This window comes from Pipra filicauda, unplaced genomic scaffold, assembly GCF_003945595.2.
Source record: "Pipra filicauda isolate LSUMZ 115617 unplaced genomic scaffold, ASM394559v2 scaffold9_size5747161_pilon, whole genome shotgun sequence".
NCBI lineage: Eukaryota > Metazoa > Chordata > Aves > Passeriformes > Pipridae > Pipra > Pipra filicauda.
In genome coordinates this window covers 632,706-657,510 of record NW_024105198.1, presented here as the reverse complement: position 1 = coordinate 657,510, position 24,805 = coordinate 632,706, and the positions used below count along the sequence as shown (strand labels likewise).

At 43.4% G+C, this 24,805-nt stretch overlaps 1 protein-coding gene across 3 annotated transcripts in view; it reads left to right on the top strand.

Annotated features, from left to right (window-relative positions):
- The first annotated feature begins 14,824 nt into the window (after positions 1-14,824).
- Positions 14,825-24,805, top strand: part of HTR2C (5-hydroxytryptamine receptor 2C) — a 204,571-nt gene continuing 194,590 nt past the window's right edge. The window contains exons 1-2 of one of the 3 annotated variants that reach the window (XM_039378138.1): positions 14,825-15,656; positions 21,431-21,498. The gene's annotated coding sequence lies outside the window, so the exon portion shown is untranslated. Of the gene's footprint in view, positions 15,657-21,427; positions 21,499-24,805 lie in introns of all 3 variants that reach the window. The other 2 variants (XM_027721883.2, XM_027721884.2) reach the window with 2 other exon arrangements.

Below are 24,805 nucleotides of genomic sequence, written 5' to 3'. Positions count from 1 at the left end.
ATGTGCTGTTATTTAGATTGTCTTTCAGCCCTTCTGTTTGTAAGTGTACTAATTGACAAACCCTAATACTCAGACATTTACTGATGTATGACTCAAAGCCTTTTAATTATCCCATCTGTCATTTGTCCTGTTCTGAGTGCAGGTGAGGGGAGTGGGATGGGCTGAAAGCTGATAAAGGGAGGTGATTTGAGGTTCAGTGCAGGCATGAAATGGGAGTCTGTGTGAGCCTTCATGCTTCTGTTGATCCAAAAAGGATCCAATTTGTTCTCAGCTGCTGGTGACAGTTTGTGATATAGTGCCTTGGTTTTATCCTTTTATTAGTTGGTAGCAGTGAACAAAATGTTAAATCAATAGGTTATTGCTTCCAGCAGGTCAAAGGTTTTTGTATGGCTTTTGTAAGTTATTAATATGTGGAACCTTGCATTAAGTGTGAAGTGTGAGCCTTCCTTTGGAAGACACGGTATAAGTCTGGAGAGATTAAGGATCAAGCAAAACCCATCAATCTGTAGGAATGAGGGGTTTCTCAGAAAAGAAGCTAAATTCTGTTTGAGTTCTGAAGGGTAAGGTGTAGGAAGCAAGTGCTCAAATGATGTGGAAGCACAAGGGCTCTGCATCTGCAGAGATGGTCGAGTGCTCCCTGTGACCAGCATCCAACCTTTTTACTCTCCCACTCCCTTGGGAGCAGGGGAGAAAGTGTGGAGTCCTTTAGGACGTCAAAACAAGGACTCCTGCTCCAATCCACAAGCTCCCTTAAGCTGTGTTGGTGCTTGGAGTGTTTGCTGCTGAGACAGCTGTCACAGCTGGATGCAGCATGTTGTCACTGACACACAGCAACAGATGAATGTGTGAACAGAGCAGGAGTCCTTGCTTCTGTGTCCCCATGAAGTGTGTCCCAAAGGCTCTCAGCAAATCAGCACTGAGCAGGGTCACATGTAACTACATTCTTTCAAGCAGAAATCTTGCCAACCTTTTCCTAAGGACTTCTGGAGAGGAGTTTCCACAGGGTCCCTAATGGGGCTTCACTACAATTAATCTGAGAGATCTTAATATCTGACCCGATCTTGTGTTCTTGCAAATATAGAAATTAGCCATTTGGAAGGGCTTGTATGTGTGCTGGAGAACAGAACCAGAAACCAAACTCATCATGACAAGTTGCAAACCTGGTCTGAGACCAGGGGATGCAGTTTAGCAGGATGCCACACACTGCACCTGGCAGCAACCCTCGGCTGTGCCAGTGTCAGCTGGTGAGCAGCAGTGACAGAAATGAGGTGGGATGAGCAGAGTGGGTGGCAGCTGCACGGGAACCTGGGTGCCTGACAGCTCTGGAAAAGGCAAGCACTGTGATGGGTGGATAAACGGAAAAGTAGCCTAGGGGATAATGGATACACTCCAAGTGTATGTACTGGGCTTCAGGAGAGTTGGGAGCAAACTGAAAAGTGTCTGGAAGTAGCATGAACTCACTGGGAATTATGACCATCGGGGAAAGATGAACATACTGGACTTGTTCAGCATCAAGAACTGGAACTGAGGGGTGCAATGATCCTGCTGCTCTGCAGAGGGTAATACTTGCCTCTGTGTTCCTTATAGAGAGGTCTTCACCTGTGACAAGGCAGATAGAGTTTGGATGCTGGGCAGAGCTAAGGGAGCAGTAGTAAAGCATCAGAATTTATTGCTCAGGGAAATTTATAGCCTTTACTGGTGAAGGTCAAGTTAAACAAACACCTCTGGAAAGACAGAGGATTACTGGGGAAGGGAGCAGACCTTGGCCCTCTGAGTGGTGCCTTCCAGCCAGAATTGTGCACTCTGTGTATCAAGCAAGGCCCTTTTAGCACCTCTTCTTCCCAGTTGTCTTTTCCCTCAAGGCAGCAGCCCATGATTTTCAGTCTTCCTTACAAGTTATTTTTTGTATTCTTCTGGCTGTTGCCTCTGAACTCTTTTCCATTGGTTCTGGTTCTTTCCTGAGCAGAGCAGAATGAAAGGATTACTCTGTACACCTGCTTTCTCTGTACATCTTGGCATGATTGAGTTTTTTAAGCAGTAGTGTATCACTACTGTGTGATGATTTTGTGGTCTATACGTGCACGGTATAAAATACGAATTTCAAAAATAGTAAGCAGTGTGCAAGAAGAATGTTATTTGGTTTTTATGTGTGTGTGGTTGTGAGTAGGTTGGTTTTTTTTTTTTTTAATGTAACAGATGGTTTCTATGCAGGATTATGTCTAGATAGCAAAGTAATTATACTGTATATGTCAAATTTCCTCCTGGGTATATTTATAGAGATATTTCTGAAGCAGAATGTCTCCAGTCAGAATATTTAAAACAAACCAAACATCTTCATTGAGAACTAAACAGTAGGATTTATGGATTCACATGTGTGCATGCAAATATACACACAGAGTATTTTGAGAACAGTTCACACCTTATTTAGGGCTGTATTAGCTTTCATGGAGTATCTTCTTGTTTGGCAGTAGTCAGATAAACAAAAAATTAAATAAAACTGCAGTGTATGAAATATTCCAGTACTGGTGTTGAAGGTTTTATTAGATTCATAGTGCATTTAAAGATCAGTAGAAAACCTGAGGCATTTGCCAATCAAATGAAGTTGAGAGAGTGCTACTGCTCTGCTTTTCTCCTTGGAGAGTGATGGGCACAAGCAAAGGCAGGTGAATTACCAGCTCCTTCAGAGACCTGAATTTATATTGTAATTCAGAGCTTAGTGCTTGAGAAGAGAAGGTATAAAATGACTTTCTTCAGGGTTTTGGCTGGAGGAAGACAGATACAGAAGAGCAGTGAAAGATGTGCTCCCATTCTTTGAGGAAACATAGTATTTGAGAGTACTGTGAGTATATTGATTGGTAGATTTTAATACCAGGCTCACTAATTTTTACTATGTTTTTTTTTTCCTTTTTTTCTTTCTCTGCTGAATTAAGGAAGCTGACTACGTTGGTAGTTAGACACATGCATATTTTCTAAGACAGTTTCTCATGCACTTCTACAAGTCACTGCTTGGTATTTGTTTTTCTGTAAGTTTTTCTTTGGGTCTCTTGCTGTGAAGCAGTCTCTACCTCTCAAATCCTTTCTGCTATATCCATGTTTGTTTTTTTTCCCCTCATCTTTCTTTTAAAATGATGAACTTCTGATATTTGTGCAGCGTTCCAAAAGAAGTTTCAAGTACTGTGATGTAGGGGCTATTACTGAATGTGCTCATGGGCTTCCTTCAGAAATCCTCTTTCTTCCTTGAGAAAGAAACTTCAGGCAGCCTGTGCAGTTGAGGCTGTTAGTGCTCTGCCAGCCTCTTCCCTGGAGTCCAAATCCAGCCTCCAGCTGTCTGTCTTGGAGAGAGGGAACGTGTGGTGACAAGTAGATCTGCCCTGTGGGCGGTGCTAATGATTTCAGTGCAGTCTCATGTTTGCTCATGATTTGGAAAGAAAGGGAGATGGGAAAAAGAAAACTTTCAGCATTGGTGGCACAAGTATTTCTGGAAACCCTCTGGTAGCTGAGGTGTCCTCAAGATTCTGCTGCAGCCTTGGCACAGGTGTGTGCCTCTCTTAAATATTAGAAAGATAAAACCTTTTCAAAATACTTCAAACTGCTTGATTGTTATTGCAAAAGAAAAGCACTTTTTTCCACGAATGTCATTGTAATTTTCAATTAAATTCACATGGTACTGTCTGAGTAATAGAGTTATTAAATAGTGACTGATTCCCTACTCTCTCACTGCTCTCAGTATATCTATGAAGGGTTTCCCAGAGGAGCTTTTGACAGGCTTTAAACAATCAACCATGACAGTGTGGAGGAAAAAGTATTGTTTAGCTTGCTAATCTCTTAGCTCTTGTGTTTTCAAGGCGATTTTACTGCTTTTATCAGTGTGTCCTAGTTCCTATTTCCCTTTATAACCATTGTGCTAGCTGTGGATGTTGACAGGCTTTGGTAACTCATGGCTGGATTGTCTGACTGAAAAGCCTTGAGACATCTTGTTCCCCAGACAATACTCCTGCAGAGAGGTCCCTGCCGGTTTCCCAGGGCCATCCACGTGTATGTATGGTTTTAGGGTTTTCCCTTATTTTGGTTGGCTGATATTTTTCGTGTTCCCACTCTTCTCCTCTTAACACGAGTCTGCCCACATTTCCTTAGAGGTTTGTCTGCCTTCTGTAGGAGGATTTGAATATTAGTTCTTCATCTTTTCTGTGTCCCTCTCCTTTTATTACTCTCTCCTTTCATTGATTTATGACTTATATGGAGGCCAAGATTCAGTAAAGGACATAAGTCATATAAAAAGAAAGCAAGAAGTTAATCATGTTATTTTTACCTGTCTAATATCTTGATGAAAATTCAGATACTACACTGGGTGATTGCAAGTGGAAGTATCTGTCTGATCTTTGCAAAAGGTTGCCACATCTTAGCGGAAATAATTATCTTCTGCACAGTTGTGGTGATAATTGTGCTATTACAATGAGTGCAATTTTTTTGAGGTTATTATGCTTAGCAACAGACCTGTTTTCTTTGTTTTTTTTCTAGATTTGGCTGATTCATGTTGATCTATTTTTCTTACAGGGATTAATTCTGGGTGGAAGAAAAAAGTCTCTGACTTGAGATGTTCCACACGTCATGCAGTGAACTTCCCTGCGTGTGGGAAAGCTGCAAGGTCAGAACAGCTAGAGTGTGAGGGTGTGTTCTCACCCTGGGAAAAACAACTTTCTGGGAATGATCTTTGCCTTGACAGAGTGGTGCTTGTTTCAAAAAAGCAGCCGTGGAAATATGTAATTCCAGCACTGCTTGTATGCAGTATGTGTGCTTGTATGGCTTTACTTTCAGTGTCTTCACTTCTGCATGGCTTTAATTGATCAAAGGCATGCAAAGGGCACTTTTCTGTTCTTTGTTAGTCGTGGCAAAATGCAAGAACTTTTTCTGTAGTAAACTTGTGCAACAAGATGTATTACACAGTTATTTGCAGGCATTATTATTTGCTATTAAAATGTGTGTCTTCTTTACAGTAGCAAGCTTTCAGAAGAAGGAGCAAGCTCAGGAAAAAAAGAGTTCTAAAATATGAAGTCAGAGGGTGTTAAGTACATCACTGTGTGAATGACTGAACAGTCATATGCTGTTCATGGTCAGCTGATCTCTGTTCCATCCATGCTTCTATTAAATGCCTTTTACTTTGTGCTTCATTTGACAGTAGATGTCAGCAGATTGGATTAGGTAACTGGCTGGATGCAGTGTAAACCTCGGCAGCTCGAAGCAAGCACTAGATAAGCTCTCAAAAGTCTATTCTACCGTTTCCATTAACCTCTGTAAAGTGTTCTGATACAATCAAGATGCATAAGATATTAGATGTTAAATTATGCAGCCAGCTGGCCGATGGTGCTGCTGGAGCCCGGGGGACTGACAAAAGCTATTGTTGGGGCCAGCCAGAGGTGCTCCTTCCAAAACTCTCTTTTCTGTTGTTGCTTTTTGAACTTTGCATATTAAAAGTTTTTCTGTTCGGTCTCTCCCCAAAGGCTGGAATTTAATTTTTTTTTTTTCTTTCCACAGGATGATTTCACTGAAAGCAGAAAACCAATTTAAAATAAAATCACAGAATGACAGAATATGCTGAGCTGGAAGGGACCCACAAGGATCAGCGAGTCCAACCCTTAACCCTGCACAGGACCATACCCAAGAGTCACACCCTGCGCCTGAGAGTATTGTCCAAACGCTTCTTGAACAGAAGCAGATGACAGCATTTCCAGAAAATTTTTTTTCCTTGGGATTTATGCTTCTGTGGCATCAAACCAGCTGAGTTTTGAAACTCAGTCAGAAGACAATAATTAGCTGAGGCATTGTTTGATTGAATCTTGGAGGAAAAGAAAAGGTGCCTATCTGAAATCTGGGTGTTTTAGTAATAATTGACAATCTGTAATGAGCTTTTATCACAGCAGCTCTGAGTTGATTATTTAATAAGAAATTGGCAACGGAGGAAAAGTATATTAACATGAATGTAGCAAGAAGAAAGGAAATGGGGTGCATTATGAGGGTAGCCTAACACAAATTAGTTTCAAGCTTTATTTTTGCCCAGTTCAAACTGAGTCCTGACTGCCCTAACATACCAGTTTGATTGAGCAGCTAAATCTCTAGCTTGGTGCAGGAATTCTTTGTTGCTGCAGCCCAGGTCTGTAGCTTCTTTTTGGTACTGCTTCTGGAGAGGAAAGCTTTATTCTCTGGAAGCCACAGTTCCCTTCCTACCTCAATATTTTATCCAGAATTTCCCTTGACTGAACCAGTCTGAGACAGATAAGAGTCTTTTAATGTAATGCAGTAAAGAATGAGTTTCTAAGGCAGAGTGAATGGAGGGTATATGTAAGAATGTGATGTGGAAAAGGAAGCACTAAAACTCTTTGAATGAATCGTACCAGTCTGGTCTCTGTGCTAAACCCGGCTCCGTTTAAAACTTAATGGGGTTTATCTTTTCTGCTTTGCTGCTGTTGTACATGAAACAATGAAGTCCATTGCTCCGGGTCTTACAGCTTCAGACTGGTGTTTCTTTTCCTTGAGGACTGGTGCTGTGGTTTGATGCAAATTCCTTCATGTCCTGCCTGACTCTATAACCTTGCAGCACACGTTTTCTTTTGTTTATTGCCTACTGGCACCTGGAAAGCAATTATCTGTTTCTGTCCCCCGAGTGCCTACAGGCCCCATGCTTCCCTGCCTCCCACGGTTGACTGCTTTTAAAAAGAGAGTGCTGTACCCATCAACAGGTGTTAGCAGCATCTGCTATCAACATGGCATCACCCTCTCAGCCGAGCAGCACGCTGCCAAAGAACTGGCACTCATTTCATTATGCATACTCCCCATCTGCATGCAGATTCACTTACCAGCTCTTGCCCTAGTGGAACTGGCACGTGTCTTGGTGTGGGCCCAAAGCCACCCAAGCATATGGGCTTGGTCTGCTCCAAGTGTGTGCAGCAGAGATGGTGCATTTGTAAAACAGGAGCAGGATTCCCATGTAGGAAAGGTAGTGCAGTGTTCAGGCCTGGGACTCGCCCTTTTGAATCCCTGTGGGTCGAGTATGCTCTCATCTGTGTTTCTCTGACTCTTTTTGCTATTATTCAGTGCTGTGACAAAGGTCTATATCAGCTCTTTTTCTGATCTCTGCAGAAGACCTAATCTTCAAAATGGTTTTCCTATTTGGTTTGTTTGTTTGATTGTTTGTTTTTAAATGAAAGCATTAAAAATCTGATTGCTAATGTATATACAGAGGAGCCTGCTTCCTGTGGGTAACAGAATATACTGAGGATGTGTGATGGCTTTTGTTACATTTCTGTGAAGTTTTTTCCTAGGAAGAAATCCTTTACATTGGGAAGAAATTCTTTTAAGGAGAGCAATCAGACATTGGAATGGGCTGCCCAGGGAGGTGGTGGATTCACTGTCCCTGGAGGTATTTAAGAAGAGACTGGATGTGGCACTTGGTCTGGTTGACAAGGTGCTGTTGGGTCATAGGTTGGACTCGATGATCTCAGAGGTCTTTTCCAACCTGGTTGATTCTGTGCTTCTGTGTTGCTGTGCTGTGTCTCCCTATTGTTGTAATTGCAAAAGACTATGTAGTGATTTGCTTTAGGTCCCCTTTGTCACAAATCTGAGTAACTTTTGCCTATCATTCTCTCCTTGTCTGCTGGTTTCTCAAAAAATTGTGGCCCTAAGCAGAAGCACTTGAACTTAAAACTGGCCAGGGTTGCAGTGTAAGTTAAATCTTCCCAGCCATTTCTGACTTACTTGGAGAGAAGGCTGAAGTGAATATGCCTCAGACATCATGGTCTGGCCTGTAGGACCAGTGTTTGAATGGCAGTGAAGTTTTCTATGAAACTTGTGACATGGACATTGGAAAACATCCCCTGAATGATTTATCTTCTTCTTACTCACATTTGGATGTTCAGCAAGAATCCATTCCATCTGAACAGCTAAGGAGAGTACACAGAAAATCCGTGGCACAGGGATTCCTTCCTTTAAAGGCAATTACCAGCAGTGCTACCCTTCATTAGCCCTGCTGGGAGGGAAGTTGTCCCAATAGACACCACAGTAATCCCTCCTGCATTTCTGTAGGTAAGTGCATAGCTTACCTCAATGCTTGTCCCTTCTCCAAAAACTTTTTATTTTGTCTGGTGTCAAAAATATTGTTTGCTGATTGCCAATTTCTTTTATTAAATTTAGTGTAGAGCCAATCACAAAAAAAATTAGGCAGGCTGTGCTAGTAGTGTTATGTCTGATTGACGTTCCTTTGGAATTAATATTCCAGGAATTCCGTTTTGGTGGTTGTACTGCTTAGCTACTGAGCAGAAACTTTCAGTGTGGTAATACTGATCCAGCTGAGATCAGCAGAGCTTGCAAGGTACGAGTTGTTGGGCAGCGTTTGCAAGGGCTGGCCTGAGCACTTTTATTATCCAGGCAATTAAAAAAAAAAATCAGATTTCTGCATCGACCTTTAAAATTGTACTTGTATTAAACATCCATCTGGGTTCTGGTAGCGTGATAATTCTGGAGGACTCTAATGGACTTTTAAAATATATATGATGCATAACAAAGTGTTGCCTTCCCCCTCAGTTATTTGTAAAATCTTTTACACGCTTAGTAAATGTACCCTTGAGAGATTAGCTGAAGGCCATATTTTTCCTGTGGGAGATGGTGAAGGAATTAAATGGAAGCATTAGTCTGAATTGCAAAAAAATAAGCAGTTGATCAAACTGAACAAAAGTGGCCATACTTAATCCTGAATGATTCCTCAGTGCTAGTACAACCATTCCATGTGCTAGGTGGAGCTAGTATGACATTTTTAAAGCAGCAATAGAGAAAACCAGTCCCTCTATAAAAGGGACTGTGTATATATGTATTTCAGATCATTCACTACTAAAATTAATGATAGGTTTCACCCTTCTGCCAAAGCTTCTTTGTAATTTTCTTTCTAGCCCCAGTTGAGATAAACCTTTTCAGAGCTCTTGGGTTAACGTGCTCAGGCTGAGCAATCACAACTCACCAGTGAGTGTCCTGCAAAGGGATGGGGAGACAGAGTCTGCTGCTCTGGCCAGATGGAAAATGCTGGACCGACACCTCAGCCAACGGCTGGAACAGCTGCTGTGGCATCCCAGCAGCTCTGTGCAGAGTGTGTGTGCTGGAACAGCAGAGGTCGGGACAGCACGTGCTGGATCAGCACCCTGACCCCTGGGCTCCTCTGCGGTGTTTCCCTGCCTCACTCTGTTAAGCCACTGGCTAAGAGAGTGTGAAAGGGGACAGGAGGGGAGGACAGGGGGCATCACAATATATCATGGGTGCAGAAGGGGATGGTGTCTTCTCCCTGTGCTCCAGGAGGGCCCTTGGGGGCACATGAGTTCTTGGAACTCTTGGGGAAAGTGGAGAGTGCACAGAGCTGTCCCCACCTGTCCGAGCTAGGACAAGGCAGAGGCAAAGCTTGCTGAGCCATTTCAGAGCAAGGCTTTGACAGCTGCTGTATGAGAAACTGTCTCCTTAGCCCCAAGAGGGGCAGGTTCCCCTTCTCTGCTGTGGTTTGTCAGTTGTGATATCTCACTGCTCTCTCACTTTCTCCACTGTGGTTTTTGGACCTTGCTGATGAATCCAGGTTTAAATAACTGACTCTTCTGTGCTCTGACTCTATTGAGTGCTGCCCAAAGCATGGATAAGCACATGCTGCAGCTGAGAAGCAGAGGGACAGCTCCTGAATGCAGGTTCCCAATGTAGTTTTGTGTGAAGAAAAGGCCCACTGCTTCCATGGTCTCCTAACAGCTTTCTGGTGCTAATATTGCATCATTTCACAAAGTCCTCAGTGCCAATATGTGAAACTATGTATATGGAAAGGTCTTGTAACTAGTATTTAGGACAGTGGATTCCCAGGGAAGAGTTGCTGCATCTTGGGGCAGCAGGGCAGGGAACAGCAAGGCAAAGGAAAGGTGGAGATTCTCCTGTGGGGGCATATCAGAGAGATGTTCTCCAGAATTGGAAGAGGAAGGTGGAGGTGTAAAGCTTGACGGGTTTGTTCCATGGTGCTCAGTGTGGACCTTTGAGCAGAAACCATATTTTTCAAATTCTGGCAAGTGGATGGGGTAAATTCTCTTAGAATTCTTGTAAAATCTTATAGAAGTAGAATCATAGAATATGATGAATTGGAAGGGACCCACAAGGACCATTCAGTCCAACTTCTGGCCTTGCTCAGGACACCCCAAGGATCTCACCGTGTGCCTGAGAGTGTTGTCAAATGCTTCTTGAACTCTGACAGGCTTGGTGCTGTGACCACTGCCCTGGGGAGCCTGTTCCAGTGTTCAACCACCCTTTGGGTGAAAAACCTTTTCCTTATATCCAGCCTAAACCTCCCTTGACTCAGCTTGATGCCATTTCCTTGGGTCCTGTCACTGATCATGAGAGCATAAAACTGGTATAAGTAGAAAATTGAACTTGGCTATAAAGTTTCATGAAATTATTGACGAAAGGAAGAACTTCATTACAAAGAAAATCCCTGAAGGAACATGAGATGGGGAGGGTGCCAGAAGGCCTCCAATGACTTTGGTGCCACCAGGTGCTTTCTGGGTCCCAAACCTGTGCAGTTTTCATCATTGCTGATGGCACATGAGCTCCTCATTTGCCATTAACTGCAGTGTTTCTTCGAGAGCTCTGCTCACAATACAGTACTTGTGTATCCCAGGTGAATACAGAACTTGGTCATCATCATTGCTTGGACAGACCTCTCTGGTTTTGGAGTCTTTGCTGTTGTAGGCAAATGCCAGTGGGGACTGTGTTGCGTTGCCATTTCTGAAAGCACCTCCCAAATGTGTGTGGAGTTATTAGAGTTGTTTTAAAGAATGGTTTATGAACTTAAGTGGTTAGCCTGAAGTTATTCATCATGCCAGCACCAGAGGTAGAACCATGTTTCCCAACTTCCCAGTTGCAATAAGCATTTATTCCCTGTTTGCTCAGCAGAGAGACAAGGGCCCTGGAGCAGGAAAGTCAAGAGATCTAAAAGTAGCATGTTCTTCCTACGACTTATCAGCTGTTCACAGCACATATGGCCAGAAAGGAAGCTTAAATAATTCAGTCTCACTCCTTTATATCGCAGCTCAATTTAACCTAGTTGTCCCTCCAGTAAAGCTGTTACCTGTGCTTGCCTTCCTAAAATACTTCTAGCTTCAGTTTGCCTGCACCAAGAAACAGAGGATCTACTTGTAGTTTGGACTCTGTATCGATGTTTAATCCTTCTTGCTGCATCTGAGTCTTAGGATAGTTTGTCTTTCAGTTCTCAGGTGGTCATTCTGCTACAGCCTGTTTTCCATTTGGTACTTTTTGGGTTTTTTTATTCGTAGTTGTTACCTTTCTTTTGTCACTGAATCAGAAAGAAGCACCACCAGTCAGAACTTGGCTCCCCTTTACTGAATGATGACTTTTCTTCTTTGAGAGCTCCGTTCTGGATAGATTGATTTGTGCTTTTAGACACCATAGTTGATGGTGTCTCTAGGGTTTGGCCCAGAAGTCTCTGACCGCAAAGGGCATTCAGTATATATAAAATTATTGTCTGATGAATTATTCCTGTGGTCTTATTTTAATGTTAAATTTCTCAAATGCATATGAAAATTTCAGAGAAATCAAGGCTGACTTCTCAAAAATAGCTCAAAGAAGAAAGCCTTGATAAAGGTAAAACCAGCTTGTTAAAGGCAGCTTGGGGGACCTTATAATCCCCAGGCTGTCCAAACATGATCTTTTGACTCTGTGCCAACATATTCATTGAATTCTACAAGCCCTTCTCAAAGTGCAAATTCTACCATTTCTAAATCACAGATACAAGGAGGGCTGTAGGATTCTAATGCCTAAATACAATGGAATATTTTCAAGCACAACATAAATATTGATTTAAAAAAAACAAACAAAACCAAAAAACCCCAATGCAGTGCTGACATTTTAAAGATTCATAATCAGGTATGTCTGACTATTTCTGGCTTCTAAACAGGCCAAGTCAAAAAAGCAAATAGGGTGTTTGAAAGGATATTTAGGTCTCTGATGTCCCTAGCTTCTCCCTGCAGTAAGCTCGTATTCTAATCCCCTTGCATCTCCTTGGGGTAAATGCTGCAGACTGGTCCTGTGATGTTTCCCACTGAGGTGCTGTAGCCTGGCAGTGTGGCTTGCTTGGATGCTAATGCCTTTTTTTGAAGTTCTGAAGTTTCCCCAATGCAAGTAAACCTCAGGAATGTCAGCTCACCAGGCTAATTCATGTGCAAGTGTTCAAAACTGTGTATGCTTTAGTTGCTCCTTTGGCTGGTTTTACTGGGAGGTGGCTTCCGAGAAAGAGGGATGTTAAAGCTCAGTGCTGTTGCTTCCCAACTTCCACACCCTGTTATCAGCTGGTGCACCTGGACCCTCTCTCTTCTGACTGGAACTCCCTCCCTGTCAACACAGTGGTTCTGAACTGCAGACATCCGTGGAATTATGGTGAGTGCTCAGGAGCTGGTTACTGGTAGGGGCTGACGAGAAAAGCTGGACTGACTGGTGTTATAAAACGTTGGGAGCTGCTCTGTTTAGGCAGCTTGGAGAAGAGTAAGTGCAGGGAACCCTGGTGTGGAAGGCTTGGGCGTATCCCAGAGACTCCTTCATTTATTTGTAGCCAGGAGCTTGTAGAGAGTACGTAATTGGGCATTACTCTTTGCAGATTTTGGGCATATGTGTGAAATCTCCTTCAAGGAGAAGCTCTCGCTATTTGGCAAATTTTTTTTCTTGGACAAAATTTTTGGTTCATGGTCTGTACAGAAGCTGTTCACTGAATTGAGTGTGGCTCTTCCTGCATGTTTCAAAAGTGGACACAAGGCTCAGGAGGGACATGTCATGAAGTGTCATACTACAGAAAGCTGAAATAATTACACTCCAATCTTTTTTAGAACCAAGACTCTTATTGACATAAATAAAAAAAATTCTATCCTTGCACACGTACATAATTCTCAGTGACAGGCCTGGTTGCTGACAGTAAGATATGACCCTGCTAGCCTGGCTTTCATACTGTTGTACATGCTGGAATAATTCAAATCAGCATTTGATCTTATGAATTTAGTAGGCAGTCATTTCCTTTGAATTTAAAGTTGATTGATCTATCAGGTCTTGCAGTTAAAGAAAAAAAGCGTGTACAGAGAATATTTCTATTCAGTGTGTTGCAGGGGACTGCTATGTTTCAGGACAGATGCTTGTAGAGATGTGCTGGTAGTCACTATGCTGTGTTTGCATACTAATCAATGAGTTCAGGAAGCATTATACTTGAGAAATCCTCAGCTATCTTCTGTAGAACAAATTTGATCTTTGATACTCAGGGGAAAAACTTCAGGAGTATAAAGCCTTAAGTGTCTCTGCCTAGCATTCTGATTACTACTTATGCATGTTTTGTAGGTCTGGTGTTAAAAGGACTTTCTTTAAGACATGCAATGCTTAATAAAGACCATTTTGAACTAACTCATTGTGGTATTTTTGCACAAAACTGCATGGCCTGGAAGCAGTGAAACACACATTGCACTGGTTTGATCAGGGGATCGTGTTTTAATAGTTCTCTGTGTTAGCACTACAGGAAAAGAGGCATTTATTATGCTGTGATGCATGTTTGCATCAGTGGTAACTCTTTACTGGTTTTGTGTTTATGGTATGCAGTCTGTACCTTTCCTTTCAGTCTATTTTTTCAGGAAAGCCTGATGTTACACTACACTTAACTTACTTTTCACCATAGTAATTTGTTTTGGCATTGTGTGCTCAGGGCTAAAATATCCTCACTGCTAACAGCTTCTCTCACAGTGATGGAGGCAGGTATTGATCAGGTTAATTTTGGTGCCTCCAGCGGGCTTGGGGAATCAAAGGTGTTAACGGGATGCTGTGATGTAAAGCAGTTTAACAAGATTCAGGGCTTCACACCAGTTTTTCCTCCCTAGAAAGGCATGTTATCTATGGCAACAACCACTACAGAGAAAAAAGTAAATATTTTTAATAGGGTAAATTACCTGTTTTGAAGACTTCTAGAAAGTGCCAGTTCTTAGTGGGCAAGGGAGGGAAAAGCTTGATGTGAGCATTTTGAATCCATGATGTGACGTGTTAAAGGACAAGTCAGAGTATCCCAAGGCACTCAGAAGAGGGTATCAGGAGGAGTAAAGAGAGAACATGTGGCAATGAGCTGGTGCACAGCCTGCTGGCCCCAGCCCTGTGGCAGGAGGAGGGTGGCTGTGGTGCCAGATGTTACACCCAGTCTAAGACCTGCTGAACTCAGGTGGCACGATGGATTTCAGTGTCTCAGCTCCTGGCTGAGACTGAGTGGGAGCAGTGCCACTAACCTGACCCTCATGCCAAGACCAGAAGAGGGGCACCATGGCCCCAGGGTGTACCAGGCCCTCCTTGCCTACTGGAAGACACGGTTGGTACCCTCTGGGATACAGGCAGCAGTGGGCAGTCTGACCCCTGTCTGGTTGGGATGCTGGTGGAGGGGCCAGTGATGGGGGTTAGCATTCAGGCTGAGTGACAGGGACTTGATTTGGCTCCTGGGACAGTGGTGAAGGTGTGGCAGGCCTTGCCCCCAGCCCCTGATGTAGGGATTCCTCCACTACCTGCCCTTTCTCTTCCTGACTCCTGGGGTGCTCTCCTCCCCTGGACCCGGACAGGGCTCCTGCCTGGGCTTCTCGGCTGCCTGCAGATGGGTGAGATGCTGGGACTGAAGCCGTGGGTGTTTGCATCCCCAACAGGCGCATGTGAGCAATGTGCCTTTAAGACTAGCAGGAGAGCAATAGTATCTCCCTCCCTCCTGTTAATTGTAGCATGTTTTCAGCCATGCTTTCCAGTCACATTCGCAGGCTGTGAGAGGGAGCGGTGCTGACGCTCGCCAGCTGAGTGCCATCCGGGCAGCGCCAGCCCGCCCGCCGTGTGGGTGCCTGCAGGTGATGGGGCAGCGCCTGGGACCGGAGAGCTTTGTGCCAGGAGCAGGAGCTCTGTCTGCCTGAGTTTCGGTGGCCCTGCTGGGCTTGCCACGTCACTTGTGCCCCTCTCGTGTCCCTCACCTGCGTGGCCCTGGCCTCCAGCCGCAGGTTCAGCACGCTGGACACCCCGTCCTGCGGGCCCTCGCAGGGGCTCCCGTGTGAGCCAAGGGCAGCGCTCTGCCGGAGCCCGGGGATCCGCAGCGGGTGATGCAGCGGGAACCGTGCGCTGCCTGGCCGGGGATGCTGTGGGCTGCCGTGGGAATGCCTGGCTCCCTGAGCGCGAAGTGACTGCAACTCACACGAGGTTGGGACTACTTCTCGGAAGATGCCCTGTGTGTCTCCAGTCGTTCCTCTCTGGCCTCACCGCAGAATATTTGGAGTTGCTAGCTTCCTCCTGCCGAGGGGGGACAAAGGCATAGGCCTCCAGAGGGTTAAGAGCATCTGCCTTTACGCCAAGTGTTCGAGCAGGAAATAATCTGCAGAGATACATGTGCAGCAATTCAACTGCTGCTGCTCTCTCAGGCTGCCGCTGCTGCAGTTCGGGGTGTGAGAGGAGCCGCGCTGCTCGCAGAAGATGCTTTCTTGGTGTGTCCGAAGCTCCAGGCACGGCAGGAGAGCCCCGGCTTTCTGAGCTGGGGTAAATGTCTCCATCCAAGAGGAATTATGTGGACTTGCTGGCTCTGTCGGCTCACGGAGGTAGGTGCTGCTGCCTGTGCAACATGCCATGATCTTTGCCAGGGGGATACAGTCCTCTCCTCATTCTGGGCTATAAAATTTTAAAAAATTAAAACAGGGTTTAATTTGAAGTCTATAACGCCAGGCAGAAAAATGTATGTGTGGTTCCTGCATGTGCAGCAGGGAGGAGAAAGCAAAAGGTACCTGAGCGATACCTTTCATGACTGGCAATAAAGTTGTTGCACTTAATTGAAAAACAAACTTGCCTTGATCTCTCTGGAATGCACCTGGGAGCTTTTACTTCTTCCTGGCTTATGACCTTTCAAAGGGGTTGGCTGCAGTGTGATGGGTTATGCTTCGGTTTGGAAACTGGGACACACTGCACTCTACAGGTCCTTTCATTCTGCTCCTGTGGACGTGGGGAGGACAGAGGGCACCTACACAGAAAATGTTGCTGACAGGGAGGTGGCTTTTTTGAGGAGTGAAATTACACTAAGAGGAAGAAAAAAGGTGCTCTTCTCTGAGAAAGAGGGAATGTTGAGGTTCTAAAGGTTGATCTTGGTTTTTGGAAGTAGAGGAGGAAAATTATTTTGGAAGCATCCTGTGTCTGGTTTTTGTGTTTTGCTGTTCCACCTTTTTGGAGAGGAGTTTAGTACTCTGCTAAGTACTTTGCCACCTGGAATCTTTGCTTGAGGATTTTTTTACAGCAATACCTGGGAGAGAAAAACTACCAATGCCATCAAATTTCCTTTGGCTTGTTTAGGAAGTTGCCTTCTTGAGAAATCCCTAACAAAATCGGCAGCAGTAATACTGTTCCATTCTCGCTGTCAGGGCATGCTTTTTTTTTTGGTTTGTCTTGAGACCTCTGGTGGGAGCTTTATTCTGTAAAGATTAAGCTGAAAGGAAAGTTTTTCGTTTCCCTGGAAAAGCAGGTGTTGAGTATTGAATACCTATTTGATTTTGTTGTCCTGATTGACCCACATATGTATGTTTGTGTGTTCTCCTGAGTGCAGACTCTGCCAAGGAAATTTTGCTGCTCAGAATAGGCAGGTGCTGCCTGGATTATGTACCTGCATCACATGGAGAGAGGTTTGTGTGTGTTTCTGGCATTGCAGATCTATTAAGACAGCACAGCCAACAGTGCCATTGCTGTGTAACAGTTTCAGAAGTGTTTCTGTGGCATCCTGGCAGAACAAATGTGTCTTTCATAACTGCACTCTTGAGGAAAAAGAGCAGCACTGTCATCGGCACTGCAAATCTTTTTAGTCACTTTTGTTTTCTTTGCTCAGGTAACAACTGGAAAGTGTTGCCACCTGAGCAGTTTGGTCAGAGCATTTGCAATTGCTTCCTCAGCTTCCCCAGGGCTGCTGTGCTATGTTTGACTCAGCACTGACATATCTCATAGGGAAAGGTAAAATCCCCCTTTTCTCTCTATTTTGGGCCCAAGTTACAGACAAGAGCGAGCTTCCTTCTTTACAAGAACAGGACACTTGTGCACCCTCCTCTGGGATCCTGTAGAGAAGACCTCTTCTTCTCTGCAAGATCTCTGTGTAGGAGCTGGTGGAGCAGGAGTGGGTCTGGTTGGTTCACTGCTGTGTATGAATAAAGAAGCTAAAACCCCTGCTGGGGATGGAGGCTGTGATGACACCTGGGAAGTAGCTGCTCCTCTCTGTCCTGAGGAAGAGGATCCCTTCTTGCTCACATACTAGGTAGATTTGGGCAGCAATACTCCCTAGCAACACTAATTTCTGCCATGAAGAGGAGAAAAACCTCCTGGCTTCACTCAGAGAGGTGAAAACACAAATGTATGAACATTCAGTGGCATCTCAGTGTAGTATTGGTTGTAAGGTGATCTGCATGACTTTTTTCTAGAAGAGCATTTATAAAAGCTGGTGAGCACTAAGTAATACCATTGTCTGTGCAGGAAACACTAGAAAAAATATATATTAGTCATCCCATTTACTGCTATTTGCACAAAGGCAGAATGGTGATTAGAACTGGTTGGTTAAAGTGAATGCTTCTCATGAACAAGATTTCAAAATTCAAAATTAATTTGGCGATTGCTGGGTGGCAACTATTTTGGTGGTCTTTGTGCCTCTATTCCAGCAAGTGTGTTTTTTTTAAAAGGTCCTTTTACTAAAACAGCAAAATGTTGGGGCGTATTCCCATGTGATGTGTTCTGAAGGAGTGGATGGGAATATGTTCCTGACAGCCATACTCGTATCCACTCAGGAAACCAAATCAGTACATACTACTGATTATTTCTGAGCAGCTTCTCTGGTCAGTAATAAAGTTTTGCATTAAACTCAAATTATGTGGAAGTTGAGAGCTATTTGCTAGAGTTAATAATGGTCATTTAAAAAGCTGAAATTTGTTACAATAATAACTGGTCAGCATTCCATGTCACACACACTGTACTGATAACCTTCCTCTGCCTGACAGTCCCATCCTGTCCACCCTGTAGAGTTGAGGGCAGGGACTCCCTGGTGTGCCCTGCTGCAAAATGGGGCTGAGCTCTGTATTCTTATGGGTGCAGTGGTAGCAGTGGTGATGAGATCTCTGTAGGGTTTGCCTTTTTGGAGACAAATGCCCGGCAAACCATGCTGGAATGGCTGGCCAGTCACATGCTGCTCAGGTGGAGCAGGGAATGGATAACAGACAGGGGCAAAGGAAGTAGATTGAATCTTCAAGAACTATTTTCCCTGGTTTCTGTGGGGAGGTAAACGTAGGCCAGTCCTTAGCTGCTTGCACTCTTTCAGCAACCATTGCATTTTTATGGTTTGGATACTGCTTGTAAACCAGCTACAGGTGATCCAAGCCTCTGGTCCGGAAACTGTTGAATGGGAGATGAAACTGTGCCTTTCTGACAGTGCCTGGAGTATCTACAAGAGACTGTGCTACTGCATTTGAAATCTCTCTGGCTTTGTACCACTTATAAAATGCATTCACAGTAGGTGGTGGCATCAGCCTCCTCTTAGTGAATGCAGATATTTATATTATGCAAAAGGTTTTCTCACTTTGCTGCATTCAGATGATGACTGGAGATACCACTCTTGTTAGATAAAAAATTGAGTCTGACTTTAGAGGTGAATTCAAAGACCGATTTCTATTTAATATATATAGCAACAAATAGGAACAAAGCTGCTTAAAGAGTACTTTAATGATGAATCATTATATTACTCTTGCCAGTCTGAAAGGCAATAAAAGTAAAAATGGTGCTAGGATTTAGTTGCTTAGAAAATTCACAGAAAGGGACTGTATTGTAGAGAGAGTTTTAGCCCACATCAAAGAAATATTTTGAGGTACAAAAATACTTTCCACCCCAAAGGTAAGAGGCAGCTGCTATCTGTTGTTTATTGTTCCAGAAGGTTATTTTCTTTTGTTGTTAGTCAGTCTTAATTTATTGTTTTTTTTTAACCCTGACTGATTCCCCCCACCCCTGTTTCAGGACTGATGCTGTCATAATACTTTTTCAATGCTATAATTTTTATTACCAATCCTAATTAAACGCTGTAACTTTTGAGAATCAGATTAATTTGAACCATCGGCGCAGTGCAAACGCTGTTATCATTGGAGACCATAAAATGTTCAAGGCACCATAATTTTACTACATAGCTGCAGTGGCATGTGTCCAAGGATCTGGCTACCTTTGTTTAGCTGACATGGACTGTAATGTGTTCTCTTCTGAGCAGTGCAGCATGAATAGAAATGATACGTTCCTCAGCTGTTGAATTGCACATTTTAGCCATAAGTCAACAAACATTAGAGAAAAGACATCACCTCTGCCATCACTGAAACACTCCTTCCATGCTATAAATATTGTATGAATTCTATGGTTTCTGCACAATAGATAAAAGGACAGATAGAGGTGGGAGGTTGTTGCACACCAAAACTGCACTTCACTGGTGAGCTGGGTAGCAGTGGACATGATGCAGTTTGCCACACTCTCACCCAAGATTTTTCCACTCTTGGCCCACAGTCCATGAATTTGGGTTGTAGAGGAGCTAATTCAGCTGGTTTTATCTCCAGCCAGGACACATATTGATCATCAGTTCAGTGTCCTGAGCAGCAGGACAGGTTCCAGTAATCTGCTTCCTTTTAGAACAGTTTCTGTATTTTGATTTTTTATTTTTTTCCCCACAGATGTTGGGTAGCAAGTAGTGAATTTTGATTCCAACTCAAGTGGTGGCAAAGTTGGTCTCTGTGCTCTGTCCCAGCTTTATTCCTTAGGTGGTGACATTATGGAAGATCTCACTGGTCATTACAGATGTAATTACCTGGCACTGACAGACAGAGAGGTGTTAATCTGACTCTGCAAGCATTCAGATTGGAGCTTCATGTTTAGGTTTTCTTCACAGCAGACAAAAAGGCACTTTGAGAGAACCATTACTCCTGCTTATTGTAGGAGTCGGCAGCAAGATGAGAGGAAATGCAGACTAGAGATACCCAGCCTTCTCCAGTCCCACAGATGGATCCTGTGGAACTGGCTTGAGATCAGGTGTGGGGGTGGTGGCAGCAGCACTAGATGAGCTGGACCCCACCACAGGCTGGTTTCAGTCCACATTCAGCCAACTGCCAGCTCCACCTCGGCTGCTCCAGGATCCTCTGAGGGGTTTAGTGCAGGATCTGACTCTGCCAGGTTTGACTCTGCCTTACTGAACTTGAATTGCTTTGTCCATCCATGTTATCGAGCGGGGCTGTGAAGCCTGCGCTGCTGTTTGCCACTGAGCATCCCAGTAGCAGATACCCTTCTGCTTCTGCTCACTGGGACCTGATATTGCTACTTCTATATTCAATCTCTTTGACTGGTACTACAAGTCAGGCTTTCCTCCCCTGCCCCATTAAAGAGCAATAATATCCTCCAGACTTGTAAGTTCCAGGCTTCATGGTGAAACCAAAGTGGGAAAATCTGTGTCAGTTTAGAGACTGATGTGAATGTTATGTGTTTGTGCCAGTGGGTTCTGTGGATCTCCTGCTCCTGCCCACTTGCCAACACCTTGACTGTATTCAGGGAGTTACTGCTGCAGAGAGAAGGCAATTAGTGAGAGATTTGTCCCATAAAAAAAATTTTATATTTGGGATTTACCCAGCAGGCTTGTTTCAGACAAAATGTGAAATTCAGGAGCGTGTTTTCATGCCAAGAGCTGCAGCATTTGACCACGAATGTCCAGCTCTATTCTTTCAGCATATGCGACATTGAGGAAGCTCTGGGCAAACATGTATGATTTTATAACAGCCATTGCTTGTAAAAGAAAAAATAATAAAATGCAGAAACATATTAATTATCCACTTTTTAATGTATATAGTGTTTTGCACACAGTTATTGTGGACATTGTTATCTGAAAGGCTGTAATCTTAATGTTTCTGATGGGGGCTATTGTAGATTTACTGAAACTCTTACAGTTATGGTTTAAATTTTATATACGCTCACTTTGAAAAAGCCTGTAGTTTTGGATTTTATGGTACCCAGTACTATGTGCTTGGTTTATGACAATAAAATCATAGCTGAATGTTGGAATAAATGTGAATTTATCTGTACCAAAGAGATCTTGTCTTGATAACTTGCCTATTTTTAAAAGTTAATCATCATATTCTCTGTTTTCTACAACTATGGGCAAATACAAAACCTCGTGTAAGCAAGTAAGTCTGAGTGTTGTAGTGTCAATATGGCAAATATTGTCTAGTAGTCTTTGGTTCATAATGAATGAATGATTCTTGGGATCATGTTGTTTGACCTCCTGATGACGCAGGCTGTAGAAAGTTTCACCCAGCAACTTCTCCTTTCCTTTCAGAAGAATGTTCAGACTTATTTAAAGAGTGGTGATAACTGGAACTCAGAGGTGTCCTGAGGGTAGTTGTTTTGGTGAGTAATTATTTCTGGTGATTTATAAAATAATAAATCCAATCTGAGTTTATTTCTTTGTTCCATATGTTGAAACATCTTCATCCTTTGTCTACTTAATTAAGAAGCCTGCTAGTAATGGAAATCATTTCCCATGATGTGGACAAATCATTGATTAGCCTTCTTTTTCCTGAAGTGATCATATAATTTAAACTCTTTCACACAATCTGTTTTCAGACCCTTAAATTCTATGCATTTCTCTCTGTTTTTCAGCATCTTTTTAAGCTGGACATTAGAGGTGGCTATTCAGGGACAGCAGAATCCCACATTTTACTCATCCTTTCATTAACACCATACATAGAAACACCACCTTTGTAACCTTATCTCTCTTCCATCATCTAGGCTTTTCATCAGATCATGGCCCTGAGACCTTGTGTTCCATTTATCTCCCTGGCTCCCATATATATTTTTAATTCTCCAACTTTCAACATACACTTCTCCCTTCTGTAAGTGGAGCAGATCATTTGCCGTTGCATTCTTTGATGCTAAACAAGTAGACTTGTGTTTTTCCATATTAGTGTCTGATCTCTGATAAGGCTGGGCATATGAAGGAGATTGAGTTGTTTGACTCTGCTCTCCTCTAAGTTTGGCAATACTTATCACTTAAGCCAGTTCTGAGTTGCATTGGGCTGTGAAACTTGTCTCTGTAGGCCCAGTTAAAAGCACTTCCATTCACTGATGGTTCCTCATTAAAATTACATCTTGTCAATTATCAGTGACTTTTAAAGTGTTCTGTGGTAATTCCATGTCGTGGTATTCTTACAGTCAGCGTGTGGTGTGTCACTGAGCTGTTTGCAAAAAACAAGCCTGCAGTGCTGGCACAGCTGCTGCCCCCCTTCACCCCCTACACTTTATTAAATATATGAAAAAAATAATTTCGGGATTATTCAAAAGGCTGATTGAGGATCCCATCACATGCAGATACAGGGGTCCCTGCAGTCACAATGATTTCTATTGCTTTCAGCTTCCAGGTGGCCATTGGTTTTCCAGGAGAGACTTTATGGACAGGCTTATGTTGCTATTGAGGTATTCATAAAATCGACCATGACAAAGATAAAGCAAATTACAAATTTGGTTTTTGAGCACTCTTGTTTACCCACACTTTTTGTCTGCTCTGGGTTTTCTGCTGGTGTCTAATTTAATGACTTTCTTTTCATTCTTTAGGAGTGCAGTCCTCCAGCAATTGCTCTGTGATGTTGCTTTGGGTCTCATGTCCATCTTGACTGCTTACAACTGGACAAATATTTTCAGTCCATCCAAAACCCTCCTGTCTATCTCCTCGCCTCATCTGTGTCTTTTCCTTAGCCTGATCATGTTTTTCCATTGTTCTGCCCTTGAGGTACTTCCTTTCCAGCAGGAATACAGAGTAAAACCTTTCATCTTCTGATCACTGGGGTGTTGCTTTCTATTTCCCATCCCCTCAGTGCTCACCCTGGTATTTCTTATTCATTTAGCACCCCTTGTCCTTATCTCTGGGATTATATGATTCCACCTTGATTACTCCTTTCTCTGTCTCTTTTTGCCACCTTTGCTTTTTCACAGTTTTGTCTTGAACAGTCCATTTGTTTCCTTGACATTAACAATTACTGACAGCCTGGTATCCTGTCTCCAGCAGTGGCAAATAGCAGATGCTTAGGAAATAATAAAAAAAGCAGGGTGAGAATATAATAATCTTAATATACCCTTAATATACTGGCAGCAGTGATCAGTGTCACGTACGCCTGACTGTTGTGAATGTGTTTTAGCACTGCCCAGTGGGGGATATAATGCCTAAAACCTTGTGGCTGAGGAAAGGATAATTTTACAAGATGGCAAATTTTCTTGTGTAACCACCTCTTTGCAGAAGCACTGCTTTCTCCTTGCTTTGCTTAGCACAAGCAGCCACATACTTGTTTCTGAGCCAGTCCTGAGGTTTATCCACAGGACTCCTCACACCTGATTGAGTAGAAGCTTCTGTTTCTCTCCCTTGAGTCTCCTTGAGGTGGTTGCAGTGTGGCAAGATGGAGAAATCCTTGTGTTTGCTTATGAGCCCTTAAGTGATCATGCTGCTTGACAGATTCCTCTGGCATTCAAGCTCTGACTAGTTTCAATACAATCTGACAAGTGAGACGTTGAAAATTTATGAAAATCATGGCCACACAGGAGAGGGAGAGACCCAAACCAGTATTCCTCATCTCCTGAGGGGTTACAGGTGTCTGTCCTGCTGTCCCATGGCAGAGCATCCCTGGGGCATGCATGTGGTGGCCAGGTGACCAGCAACACGGGCTGGCCCCACAGACTGGCCCCAAGCTGCACAGCTGCTCTTCTCCATCAGTGGTTTGATGAATCAGGGCTTGACACACAGAATGTGGGAGGCTGTGGGAGTTACCAGGATGTGCACTTTGCTACAGTGTGAGATTGAGATGTATCACGGCAGCCAAGTTTGCCGGAGGAGGCGTGTGGAGGGTTTGAGGGCCTTTTCTCTCTGCACCTTTGTTGTTACTTTGGGGTTCATTCACTACTTACTGATTATGTGTTTTCTCCAGGATTCCTTCAAATCTGAAACAAGGTCTGAACTGTGCAAAGCAGGTAGAAAAATATATTTCAATTTTTTTATTGATAGGTTTGAAATTGCATTTAAAAAATACCTCTGTTAGCATGTAGAATGTATTATCCAGGGCACTGAGCAGCTAAATCAGAGGAGTGATGTTGCAGGTGTTATACCTCTAGTTATCAGTTCTTCAGCTGACACTTCCTCTGCTACCATCACTGCCCTAGTATCCAACACACCACAGTTTGATTTATCCTTACCTGATTGTCAGCTTTACTGATAGAATTATTTTATTTCAGGGTCCTGCTTTCTTCACGTGGTATATTTTCTTCTGTGGTTGTTGCTTTGTACATTACTATCTGCAAAATTTTTGGAGAAGTCCTTGGGACTTCCTTAGGGTAACATATAAAGGACCAGTGGGAAGACAGAAGCACTTTATAGACATGATGGGTATTCAGTACCCGGCTCTTCACTGCTTGACCTCCTCAATAGGGGAAAGGGTTCTTTTGTTCATATAGGTGGGTCTGTAAGTCCCTACAGCTCTAACTGCTCCAATACATGCCATGTGATTGTTGAATAAGCCTGGACATTATTCTTGCTGTCTGTTTTCCCCCTCTCCTCCCAGAAGCAGAGGAGTTCCTATTGTGAGCTGTGCCAAGTGATCCCAGCAGTGGCTTTAGAGGATGTTCAGAACAGGGTGAGGCACACAGTGTGCATTTCCCAGATGGAGGTTTCCAA